General features: G+C 51.3%; 2 long non-coding RNA genes across 2 annotated transcripts in view; one reads left to right on the top strand and one right to left on the bottom strand.

Annotated features, from left to right (window-relative positions):
* LOC310684860 overlaps positions 1-10,173 on the bottom strand; it is a 51,624-nt gene extending 41,451 nt beyond the window's left edge. The window contains exon 1 of the long non-coding RNA XR_014514893.1: positions 9,732-10,173. This is a non-coding gene — a long non-coding RNA (uncharacterized lncRNA). The remainder of the gene's footprint in view (positions 1-9,731) is intronic.
* LOC310684940 lies at positions 49-9,327 on the top strand. The gene is made up of 2 exons (XR_014514989.1): positions 49-1,567; positions 5,882-9,327. It is a non-coding gene; the product is annotated as an uncharacterized lncRNA (long non-coding RNA).
* Positions 10,174-12,100: the final 1,927 nt, after the last annotated feature.

The following is a 12,100-nucleotide window of genomic DNA, read 5'->3' as shown; positions in this document are numbered from 1 at the left end:
ATATGCTACGTCCAGTATCGAAGGCAGGGTGTCTCGGAATATCAGTTACTGGGGATTACAAGCAGGCCAGGGCTATTGTGCTCCCCCTTCTGCATAGCTATTAAAAGGTACAGGGGACCACAAAAAGATGCCCATTCTTGAGTTATAATATTCCTGCTTAAGAGAGGACTCTCTCCTTTTCCCTTCCTCACCTCTCAGGGCCTCTTGACAACCCTTTGAGCTCACGGCAGCTGCTGCTTATTGTCAATCTGTGGCTTCTACATGACCTCCCAACATTTGTTAAGAGTAAAAATAGGTACACTTAAAAAAAATTACAGGAGCTTCATATGCGGGGAGGAGGGGATAAAAGTCGCTCCATGAAGCCTGACAGTGGGCCCAACCCTCCAGATAAAACCTGAAAATCATATTTTCAGATGTGCCCCTTCCCTTATGGTTAGAAAAACAAATACTGTATATTGCATTTGGAGTCCCCCACAAATCCATGTTTGTTGGACGCGAATCTAGCTTCCCAAATTGCACGATATAACAGCAAAGTTGTTAGATCCAACAGGAAACTATCATCATCATCGTGAAGTATTGTGGGATCCAGCTAAATATAACTTATTAAGAGGTTAAAATACCACCCACACCTGCAGCTAGTATACACAGTGAGAAAATAAGATATGGCTGGAAGGGCATGCATCTAGTCCCCATGAATACTTCATCCTTTAGAAAACTCTGTAGTTAGAAGAACAAGGTGCCTGCCCCCCTTTTTTTGCTGTAGCAACAGCTGAAAAGCATGGTGGGTGGGAAATTGGATCTTTCAGGTTTGGTTTAAGTACGACACAAAAGAATAGGAAGGGCTTTTGGGGGTTGGGGGTTGGCTTAGCGTCACAACAGCAGCCATACCGGCAATGCGGACGCAGGGGTGGTACAAAGCCATTAGAAGGGTGGTCTGGGGCTGAAGCAATTAAGCAACTTTGATGTTGCAAAGTCAGGGGTATTGGCAGTGGGGAGAGAGGGGTCACCGTGTTTTTTAAGCCGCAGGGGTTTGCAGCGGAAAAGCTAACTAGCAAAGTTTCTGGAGGAGAGGACTCAATAGCAGACTGAATTGGGGCGAGCGGGTGGATTGGGGAGAGGTAGCGAAACCTGGGCCCGGAAGGGTTAAGGGGGGAGCAGAACTGTCAGGCTGAAGCCTGTGTTAGGCCTCGTTGCCATGGCGGCAGACTGTCTCGCTGGCACTCCCTGACCCCTGAAGGGGGATCTTGGGGAGGGGGAAAGAGGCTGAGACACAGACACTACGGGGCGGGGTTGGGGCAGAGTCCCAGGAGAATCAGTCTAGCACCTGATACAGACGTACAACAGTGCACACACACACACATGCATGTGCCGCGACATATCCGGGCTGAAGCACCACATGCACGGGGAGCAAACAGTCGGATCCAAGGTGCTGAGCCTCAAGCAGTGATTCGCTGCGATACAGAAGCACGGAGCACCACTGATGCAGACAAAGAGCGACGCAGCCATGTACATCACCCGGCTAATGCACAGCAGCAGATAAATTACAATGCCACAAGAATGCGCACAGGTGAAACCGAATGCATGCGCCAAACGTGGGGGGGGGGGAGCGGAGGGGGACGCGACAAAGAGAAAACAGCAAAGCAAGTGCACAGCGGTGACCCTCGTGCACGCACCAGACTGCAGTGTCACGGTACCCACAGAGGCGTGCGCCCACAAATACATGCGCGCGCATTTAACACACACACACACACCCAAGACAACTACGCAAGGCCACACAGTTTCGGAGGCTGATCACCGCACAAAGGCTATGGGACAGTCTGAGGGCTAAGGAGCCTGGCCACGGAAGTCAAGAAAGCAAAGGATACCGACCTGGTTAGGGAGCAAGACAATGCACAATGCTGACCAACAACCCAGGAGGCCAACACAATGCAGGGACCCCCTGGGAGACACCCCATACATTTGAAATCCATGACAGACAGAAATCCCAGAACCTCTCTAACAGGGTTTATGCCCCCACACCTGATTTTTGATCAAAGGTGATAATCCTGCCACCTTAAAATATATCACTGCCGCCAACCCCCCTCCCCCCGGCCTTTGCTTCACTTAAAACGAGCCTTTTTATCACCTGAGTAATTTGCTGCACTGCCACTCAGCTTTCTCCTACCCCGTATTCCAATATTTTGTCATCCTCTAGGCAAGATGGAACCAGCCTGGAGAAACCATTCTAGGAAACCTGTATACGATCCACATTCTGATCTCTCAGCCACCCCCAAGTATCCTGAGACAGTTTTTCAGTAGGATATTTGGGACTTCAAATGGTCTTAAAATGCTCTCCATATTCGCTACATGAGGCGCCCTGTTGGGCTGGCCTTGCTTAAAACACAGGCGCACACTGAAACCGCCATCTTAGCTGTCCCCTAGGATTAGCCATGGAATAAGGGACCTGTGATTTTCATCTGCCAGGAAAAGGTCCTTCTTTTCCTGGGTTTCCCGGGTTTGGGGAGTGGAATTAGGTAGGTGGTGGAGAGTGATGGAATGATGTTAGAATGTAGGTGCAGGGCTTTTGTATAGAAGCATTAGCTATTATTTGCTTTGGGTGAGCAATGGGGGAGACTGAGCAATGGGGACAGGGACTCTTGGTCAGAAAGGCAACTGCCTAGGTCTCAGGACAGTTCCAGAAGGAAGTCCACCCTGTCCATGAGTACTAACCTGTTTGCTAACAACCAAACTCAGTGACTTGGGACTCTGTGTTCTGCCACTCCCCTTCTGGGAACCACCTTCTGATGGTGTTTCCTGCTTGGCAGGGGGTTGGACTCGATGGTCCTTGTGGTCTCTTCCAACTCTATGATTCTATGATTCTATGATACACTCTCTGCATAAGAAGGCATCCTCTGAGATAACTACCATACCATCAGGCCCCATGTCCACAATCGTTAACACAGATTTGAATCCTCTCTATGCCCCTGACATCTGAAAACCCAGGATCCAACTAGAAGCACTCCTAAACTCCCAAAATGTCACAAGTTACGTCTCATTGACTGGTGCCCTGGATCAGTTAAGTGGGCCCACTCCCAAATTCATGCCCCTGTGTTCCTCCTTACAGCAAGCATGCAGAGCTCTGAAAAAATTGGGTGGTGGCAGTGATGGAAACTGGGGCTGACCTGGTGGCCACCTGCTTGCTTTGTCATGGAAGATACATCGCACTCTCCTCCTTGCAAAAGGGCCTGGCCTTTTAAACAGACTGGCATGGCAAACTTTTCACCTCCTTCTTACCTGCCAGGACCATCTGTTATGGGAACATGAAACCAATTGAGACTTTGCATAGCCTCACAAAACTTATGCATGCGGCCTAACATGAAGAAGCTACTTCTATTTTAGTAGCACTAGCCCAACTCTGATAATTATGACATTTTTGTCTCTGCTGTAATATGAGAAAGCTGTGTCCAACCCATTCTTCTCGAAGGTCAAACCACTTCCTTCATTCCCTCCTTCCAAACCCCAAGTTCCTAGGTAGGTGGGGATGGTCATGTCACTGCGCATTTTCTCTTCTTTGCCCCATCCTCCTCTTACACCCACCCACCCACCATAATGCACAAATCTTGGGGACACAGAGATGCTTCCTGGAAAGGCTGAGCAAGTGAGCATGTGAGAGAGATGGAAACACACAAACAAAAAGGACAAAAAGCAAAGGTGTTGACCCCTAAGGTGGGGGAAATCCATAATTCACATTAGGCCAACAGAAGAGGTAATAACAGGGCAAGATAGAGAGAAGGTGCCTCATAACTGCCCCAAACCTTTAAGGTAGGCCTGTCATCCCCAGAAACACTTGCCCTTACACATGCTTTCTGACCTCTCCAGCAACCACCAAATAGCAGTGCCAGACCCTTCAGGTATGTGGAAACCTGGGCATATCTGAACAAGTGAGTGTGGAAAACCAGGTGGGAAATGGTGGCCGACATGGGTGGCTAAATGCAGACGATGCGGTAAATACGAGCATATGGTGTTGAAGGCAAGGGCGTGGGGTGGGACGGCATAGAAAGTTGTATGGGAATCACCGGATGCGTAAGTCTGAAGAATGATGGAAAAGCGAGTGGGCGGGGGAATACGGAGCTGGGCTGGAAGTTGCCTATCAGGAGCAGAAATAGATCAGTGCCTATAAAGGGTGATGAATGGATGAGGAAGCCAGTAGGGGAGATGGATGAATGGGGAGAGATGAAGGGCAGGCGGTGTATTGCAAGACATCGATGGGTGTGCATTAGAAAAAAGGGTGGAGATAAGAAGCTGGCTGAGTTAAGCAGAGTGATGGGTAGGATATCTATATATCTGGACAGGTGGGGAAATGGATCACAGGGTGCCATTGTGCGTTTTTGACATGGTGCAGGTTTCAAAACACACAGAGACCGGTCCAGACCAGCCGTTTATACCACAGTGGCTTGTATTCAAAGGGCCTTTTTCATGACCTCATTCACACCGAAAGGACAGAAGAATCCCCACCCTCCACCATGCCCCTCAAACCACAGCTCAGAGAGGCTGCAGCCTCCAACAGTCCCTGAGCAACTATTGCAAAGAGAAACATTTGCCAGTTTCTTTGAATGCAGGCTTCCACCTTCCTAACACAGAGGATATGGGGGGAGAGACCAAGGCTGGGATATCCACAAAGTGGGGAAAGAGGAGGGCAAGGGGGGGGGGGAGCAGAAAAGTAAAGGGATAAGGAGCAAGGAAGGAAAATAGCTAGTGATGGGACCACTGCAATAAGCTCCCCTCCCCCATCTGTCCCTGCTGTGCTGCAATTCCCTCCCTGCTCTCGTTCTCTCTCTTACACACACACACACACACACACACACACACACACCGCCTTAGAGCTGGTCGGGAGGTCAAGTTCTTAAGAGGATTCTGGCTCTAACACAGGCAGTGAAAGTACATGGGGGTGGTGGCATAGGGGCTGTAGGAGACTGCATGCTTGTGTGCACAAAAGACCGGCTGTGCAGGCGTGCTCCGCTAGGTGAACACGACCTCCTTGAGCATGCAGCACCTTTGCACATCATACTGCCGTGCCCGTTCACACGCATATCTTCTCCCAAAGCTGTACAATTAGCCAAACATAGATAAGATACACAAGGGTGTCCTGGGCATAGCCCCCCCCCCTCCACCCAACTAGATCATAATTTCACTGGGCTAAGATTTGGGATCAAAGCTTTTAGCTACAACCCAGCACATAAAAGCACCCTAGTCAAATTGCATATGCAAGCAGAAAAACAGGGACACACAAACACTTAAATTAAGGAACTATGGACAAATACAGCCCCCTCTAAGCCAGAAAGGGAGAACAGATCAGGACCACCACCCCAAGCCCACTTATCATCCAAGACACCTTTACTTGGGCGGTTAAGAAAGTAGGTCACAACTGAGGGGGTGGGGAGGGGGGCAGTGGTGAAATCACCAGGCAGCAGTCTTCCCCACAAACCAAACACCTCAAAGTCTCCCCCATCGGTCCATAGCCCCATCTTATAAGGTCTGCTACCTTTCTGAGGCAACTAACTAGCTAGCTGCAGCTCTGTTTTTGTTCTCAAATCTGTCCATTATGGTGAAAGTTCCCGGTTATTGATAAGTCAGGTATTCCCATAACTCTTGGAGGCCGTGCATATGAAATTTCAGATGCATCCTTATCCCCATGGAAAACGCATCTGCTGATTCATAGCACTGGGGTGATGGTTGCATTTAATTCAAACTAAGCATTGTTCCTCATTATATTACAGACCATTATAATGTGCTTTACCCACTGCATTAAGGTTTGGTTCCTACCGGTGGGAAGGGCCCAGTCATCGCCTAAGGGGAGCAGGTATGATTTCTGGGGTATGAAGGCACATCTCTTGTGTTACAGGCTGGTTGGTGCCTGCGCAAAAGAGACGTGGAAGTAACCACAAGGGGCCTGGGATCTATGCCGTGTTGGAATTTGTGGGATGGTGTCATATTCAGAGGTGAGTGAATAGAAAGATATATATAGGGGAAGAAGGTGCACTTGTGCAGTGTATATGGAAGAGAGAGTACACATGCATCTGCATATTGAGCAATGAACTTAGGTAATGGTTGTAGAATAATGCATGATTCTTCATAATTTGTGTCTGTGTGCTGGACGTGCCCCCACTGCTCCTAGTGTTATTCTACACAGAGGCGGCGGCAATATATGTCAGAGAGTGGGGAGCCAAAAGGCTATGCCCCCCACTCCCAAGATGCTGCCCCACCCTGGAACATCTTAGCAGAGGCTGTTTGTGTGCACTCACGCATGCGCGGATGCAGTGACACCTTTGATGAGGAACATATGCATCTGCTTCCCTGGACTGCGGAGGTGGTTCTGAACACGTGTTAACTTTTTCTTGCGTGCTGCTACACAAACTATAGTGCAAACACGTGCACACACATTCATGACTGTGTTGCACGAGTGGTCTATGGATTTGTCTCTATGCACTGTACAGCAAGACTGAGAGAGGGGGAGGGAAGGGGTGTTTTCACGCATGGAGAGCCGTAAGGCTGTGTTATATAAGGATGTGAGCGGAGGATTCCCAGTTTGCAGCAGCTTCCCCAAGCACCACAGAGGCGTGCCCCACTCCTTGCCTGTAGCCCCCTAGACCCCACTCCCCTCCTAGGCCAACTGATTTATGCTCACGCAAAGCGCTGCCAATGAATGGAGGCTGCGCTGGGAGAGACCCCTGACCTCGCCCATGACCTCTGACCCTGTCTGGCTTCACAGACAGGCTGCAGCTGGGTCTCTCCCCCTTGACCCTTTAATTCCAGACCCGCCCTTCCCCACCAAGGAGACGGCCAGACATTAACCCTGTGAGTGCCACAGCTCTCAAAAGAGCAGCCGACTCGGCTAGGATTGTGGGGTGGGTGGGTGGGTGGAGGGGGGTTCTTGTACCTGATCCTGCCAAGATGGAAAGAGGTGTGATTTTCGGAATAGAGGGAGAGGGAAGAGGAGTCTGGAATTCTAGCTGCCACCCTTGCTCTGAATTCATCTTTACTTCTGCAAATCCTCAGTCAACCTATTTCAGCAGATCATGCAAACCACCTCCAAATGAAAGAGTGTTTCCAGCTCTATCCCAAAGACATGCTCTCCTGCTCTCAACCCCACCCCTTCCCGAATCTCAGCAGAATAACATTTACACTCTGCAAGTTCCAAGTCAAAAGGGGGGGGGCACGGAAGGGAGACGCTGTTCAAACCCTGAAAATGCCCCATCTCCCTTCTCCCGCCTCAACACCAAGCTCTCCTCGGTGCTTTCCCTGGGCTCCTCCTACTCTCGTGTTGCATTGCCCTCCCCACCCCTAAACGTTAGCGGGGAGGGGGGCACACACACACACCCCTTCAGCTCCATGGATGCCCCAAACCTCCCACAATGCCCTCCTCCCCTGCTCCACGGAGGACAGGTTAGGGGCTGCAAGCAGAAGCAAAATGTAGAGTCATTGGGGGGGGGAGGCAAGCTCTTTGGGCCCCCCTCCCCCATTCCTGCCTGCAACTGCAGAGAGGTGCATCTTGGGATGAATAAATTATATGGGCAGTGGAATGGCAGAATTCAGGGACAGACGAAAGAGAGCGAGGGGGAGAGGCAAGCAAAACCAGGCAGGGTGGCAGGGAAGAGAGAATTGCTGCTGTCTCCCAAGGAGGTTGCCTGGATTTGTGTTCCTCCCCCACCCCCAGATGCCAAGACCCCAAACCTTCGCCCAAGATGCCCAATGCGTAACTGGAAAACAATTCATGATCTCCGGATCTGATTCGCCTGCAGCCACCTTACACAAATCCTACAGGCCCCACTTCCAAGGCAATCTTCCGCTCCACCCCCCCCCATTCAAGATCCCCGCTCCCCATTAAAAGAGCGCCTCAATCCACAGCCTACTTGCTCCAACCCACTTTGCACTTTTCTTCCGGCTCCCAGGAAAGGAACCCAAGTGTCCTGACAGTCGCTTTTCCTTTTGATTTTGCAGAAAAGCCTCCACCCCTCCCCTCGAAATATGTGCATTAATGTGGGGGGGGGGGGAGAAACATCTGAAAGGGGTCCCCTTCGCAATGTTTATTGCAATGCACAGTACCAATCCTAGGAAAGATGACAGAAAAGAGGCGGGCGGGGGGAAAGAGGAAAGTATCAAGGGGATTCTACGATTCTTATGCTGCAGCCCAACTCTTACGAGCAAGCCCCCGTGAAGTGTAGGGCTTGCTTTCGAGTAAACACGGGGCTCGCACTGCCTTCCCCCCCACTTTGCGCTCGAGGGCAGAACCCTCCTGCAAAAGGAACCCTCCTATCTTTTCCAAGCGGCCCCAGCGCCTCAACTTCCTTCCTTCGGAGCAGCCTCCCATTGCAGCGCCCCTCACCCCGCCCTGCCGACCTACCTGATCCTCGGGGGGGAAGGGAGGGGGCTTGCGGTGATCCTCTCTTTCCCCCAGTTAAGAGCTCCCACAAAGTGGGCGCGCGGGGTGGAGGGGGAAAGCGATCCAGACGAACAAAGAACGCGCATCTTACAAGGTGGATGGGGAGGGAAGTTGCCTGCCATTCTCTTGCCGACCCCTCTGCTCTGATTTGGTGGTGTGGGGGGAGAGTAGGAACCCCTCCTCCTTCTCCTCCCAGGCTCCTGGTTCCCCTCTCTCCGAACTTGACCTCCAGTCCAATCTGCTTCTCTTTCGTGTGCGCGCGTGTGTGCCCCCCCTCTCTCTTTTTTTTCCAGGCTTCTGCACAGGAAAATACACAGCGCGAGAGGCTGAGTTAGAAAGGGGCCCCGCAGGGGAAACGGGGAGGGAGGGGAAAGAGGGGAGGGTGGGGGGCGGCTGTCCAGCCCAGGAGTTTTGCTGCACCTGCAGGGGAGAAGGAAGCTTTGCCCTTCTTTGCATCTTGCAGAATTGGTGGGGCGGCGGCGGAGCGCGCGCGCGGGGTGTGCGGGTAAAAGGAGGAGAGAGAAAGGGGGTCTCTCCGCAACTCAGAGCTAAAAGAAGAAACCCAGGAGTGAAAGGAGACGAGGCTGGCGGCGGCGGCGGGAGAGGGAAAGTGGAGAGGACGGACAGAAGGACGGAGAGAGGGGAGATGTCAGGTTGCTGAACGAGGGAGGGGAACGAAGCAATGCATGAACTCAAGGGCAGGAGGAAAACGGGGAGGGGGGCGGGGTGCTGAAAAGGGAGAGAAAGCAGCAGAATTGCCGCCGCCACCCCGCAAAAAATGCAGAAGTAGGGTTTGCAGAGGAAGAAGGTTAAGGAGGAGGAAAAAGAGGGTTGGGAAGGACGGGATCGGGGAGGGGGGTGGATCCACAAGATAAGAGGAAAGGAGATTTGGGAAGCGGGCTCGGAGAGCAGGAGAATGACAGCAGAGACGGGGAGGGAAGGAGGAACAAGGGGGCTGGGAGGCTGCCATAGGCCACTTACCGGGGAGTAAAGCCACTGAACTTCCAGCGGGAGGGAGGGAAGGAAGGAAGGAGCCTCAGATAAGGTTGACAGGAGAAAGTCAGAAGGGAAAGCTGGCGAGGGAGGGAGATCGGCAGAAGGAGAAAGAGATTAGCGGGGAAGGCAAGGCAAAGGGGCTGCTGCGGATGCAGAGAGAAGAGGAAAGAGGGAGGGATAGAGGAGTGCAAAAAGGGCATGCCCCCTGCCCCGGTTCAGGGCAGGCGGGGATGGCTCGGGAAGGGGAGGACGCCCCCCCCCTCCACCGCTCTCTGCCGCCACCGATCTTTAATTTCAAGCCTCGCCGTGCACTCACCTGCCAGGACCCGAAGCGCTGCTGCTGCTGCTGCCGCCGCCACCAGCCTCCTCCTCCTCCTCCACCTCCTCCTCCTCTGCGTCTCCACCGGCAACGAAGACCAAGTCTCCGGGGCCCGCCAGCGCTGCATGCTGGGAGAGGCTCTTTGGGGGTGCTGGTGATGTCATTGGTTGGAGAAGGGGGGGCGGGATATTGGATCCCCTCCCGGAAAAGAAAGGGGTGGGAGAGCGAGGGAGAGAGAGAGAGAGAGACGGAGGGAAGAGAAAAGAAAGCAAAGCGGAGCAGCCGACTCCCCCCCTCGCTCGCCCTGGAGTGGCTGGTTTGAGCCTGAGCCGCTGGACTGCGCTAAGCAGCAAAGCTCCGGGCTGCAGCAGGCGCGCTCGCCCGTCGCCCGCTTCATTGGCGGGGGGAGGCTGCACGGGGTCTGGTCTGGTGCCCTAACACAGCTAGATGGGGAGGAGGAGGAAAGCTGAGTTTGGGTGGTGGAGGAGGAGGAAGCAGGACTCCTGGGTCCCTGATCTCTCTCTCTCTCCCTCTCCCCACCCGGCCGCAGCCAGCTGACTTGGGTCAAGTGATAAGCAAGGGAAGAGATTATAAACGGAGAGAGGGCCCAGCAGGCGCTAGGTTCTTTGCAGTGCCAGGGTTGGATCCCTCCTGGTAATTGCCCCTGGGCATGTGTGGAGTGTGCTTCCCTCGCCCATGGAGGCGTGCCGTTAGCTGCCAATCAGGGACTAACAAGATGCACAGTAGCCATAAAAACTCTAGGTAGGGCACCAAACGGTGGCAGGATGAGTCTGCTTTCCTTTCCCGCTTAGCTAAGGGGGAAACTGGCATTCCAAAGAAAGGTCCCAGTCCTCTAGCATTGCCAGCGCGTAAGGGGAAGGATCCTGCTCGGTATAGATCGGGCAAGCAGTCCTTTGATGGATTTCCATCCTCTGAACGCACATAGGAGGGCCTGGTCTGGAGCTTGGGCCCATCTTTGATTCCCTAAGCTCTCTAGGTTTCTCTTGAACAACCTGGAAGGAAGAGACCCTCCTTTCCCCATCAACTGAGCAAGGCTTCCCCATCTCCTAGGTAGACCCTGGAAAAGGTTCAAAGGAAGTCTCCAGTGCTTGTTTCCTTAATCTTATTGCTGCCACTGAACAAGCAAACCAATTCTGATCTGGGCCTCTGAATTGGCAAATTCTGGGAAATATTGCCCAAAATTTAAACTGGAAAGTGGACTTATCAGTGTGGCTACTACAGCTTAGCTGGCATTTCCTTCAAGGAAACGGTATTCCTGCCCCATGCAAGTCACTCCTAATCAAAGGGTAAGGCTCCCAAAATCTTAAATTAGCAGGGAATTATGAATGAAGCGACGAAACCTCAAGAGGCTCAAGAAAGTCCCCCTTTCAAAAATGTCATATACATATTTTTATCTCTCCTTTTGGCCCGACGGGCTTACAAAATCATTTTTAATCTGGAAAACGTGTCACACATGGCAAGCAAAGCAGCACAAATAAAATAATCAGAAAAATATACAACAAATGAGATGAACGAAAAACAAACCGGAAACCAACGAACAAAAACTAATAAGAGCAAACAAGAAAGCTTATAGATAACTGGAGAGCCTAGAAGGTGTCTAATAAAAACAACCCTTTAATCTAGGATGCTTCCAGACTGCCACTATTTTTGGGTGCGATTCAGTCACGCACTGGTAAACTCTTGGTTTTGCAGTGCGTTGATTTGAAGACTTTGCACAACAAACCTGCCCATCCCCAAATGGGGATTTTGTGATATGGAAAGTTAGGGGGAAATGCGCTGGACAGTGTGGGGCAGTGTTTGTTGGATGCTATGTCCTCTAATCTCCTGAATAGGATGAAGACTCAATAAACAGAAACTGACCCCAGTTTCTAAAAACCAGGAGAAAGAGGGCAGAAAGAATCTTCCCCAGATGTTTCACTCTGTCCCGGATATGGATAGGGAAGAAATTTGATTCAGTTCACATTAAAGATAAAACTACCAAATTCATACTCACCGAAACACAGGCAACTTTTGAAATCCATACGTCTTTGAATTTTGCAATGCAGTACTCCAGCCAAGTAATGTGTACAAAAGTGCACATGCTAGAAGAAAATGTGCATGAAAATCCACATGTTAGCAAAATTAACAATGTGTTATAATAGAGGGTAGATTGTTTTGCAAAAAATGTGTATGTTGGGCAAAATGGCACAGTAATACATATATTAGGAGAAGTCTGCCCTGAAATGTTGATGTATTTTCTTGAGGACTTCTATAAAAATAAATAAATCACAAACTGATGTGGAAGTGCGGATGGCAGAGAAATTTCAAGCAGAGCTTCCAAGACACGAGGAAGAGTTTTGGTTTGA

This window comes from Podarcis tiliguerta (assembly GCF_965153285.1).
Source record: "Podarcis tiliguerta genome assembly, chromosome: 8".
NCBI lineage: Eukaryota > Metazoa > Chordata > Lepidosauria > Squamata > Lacertidae > Podarcis > Podarcis tiliguerta.
This window is presented reverse-complemented; position numbering and strand designations above follow the sequence as displayed.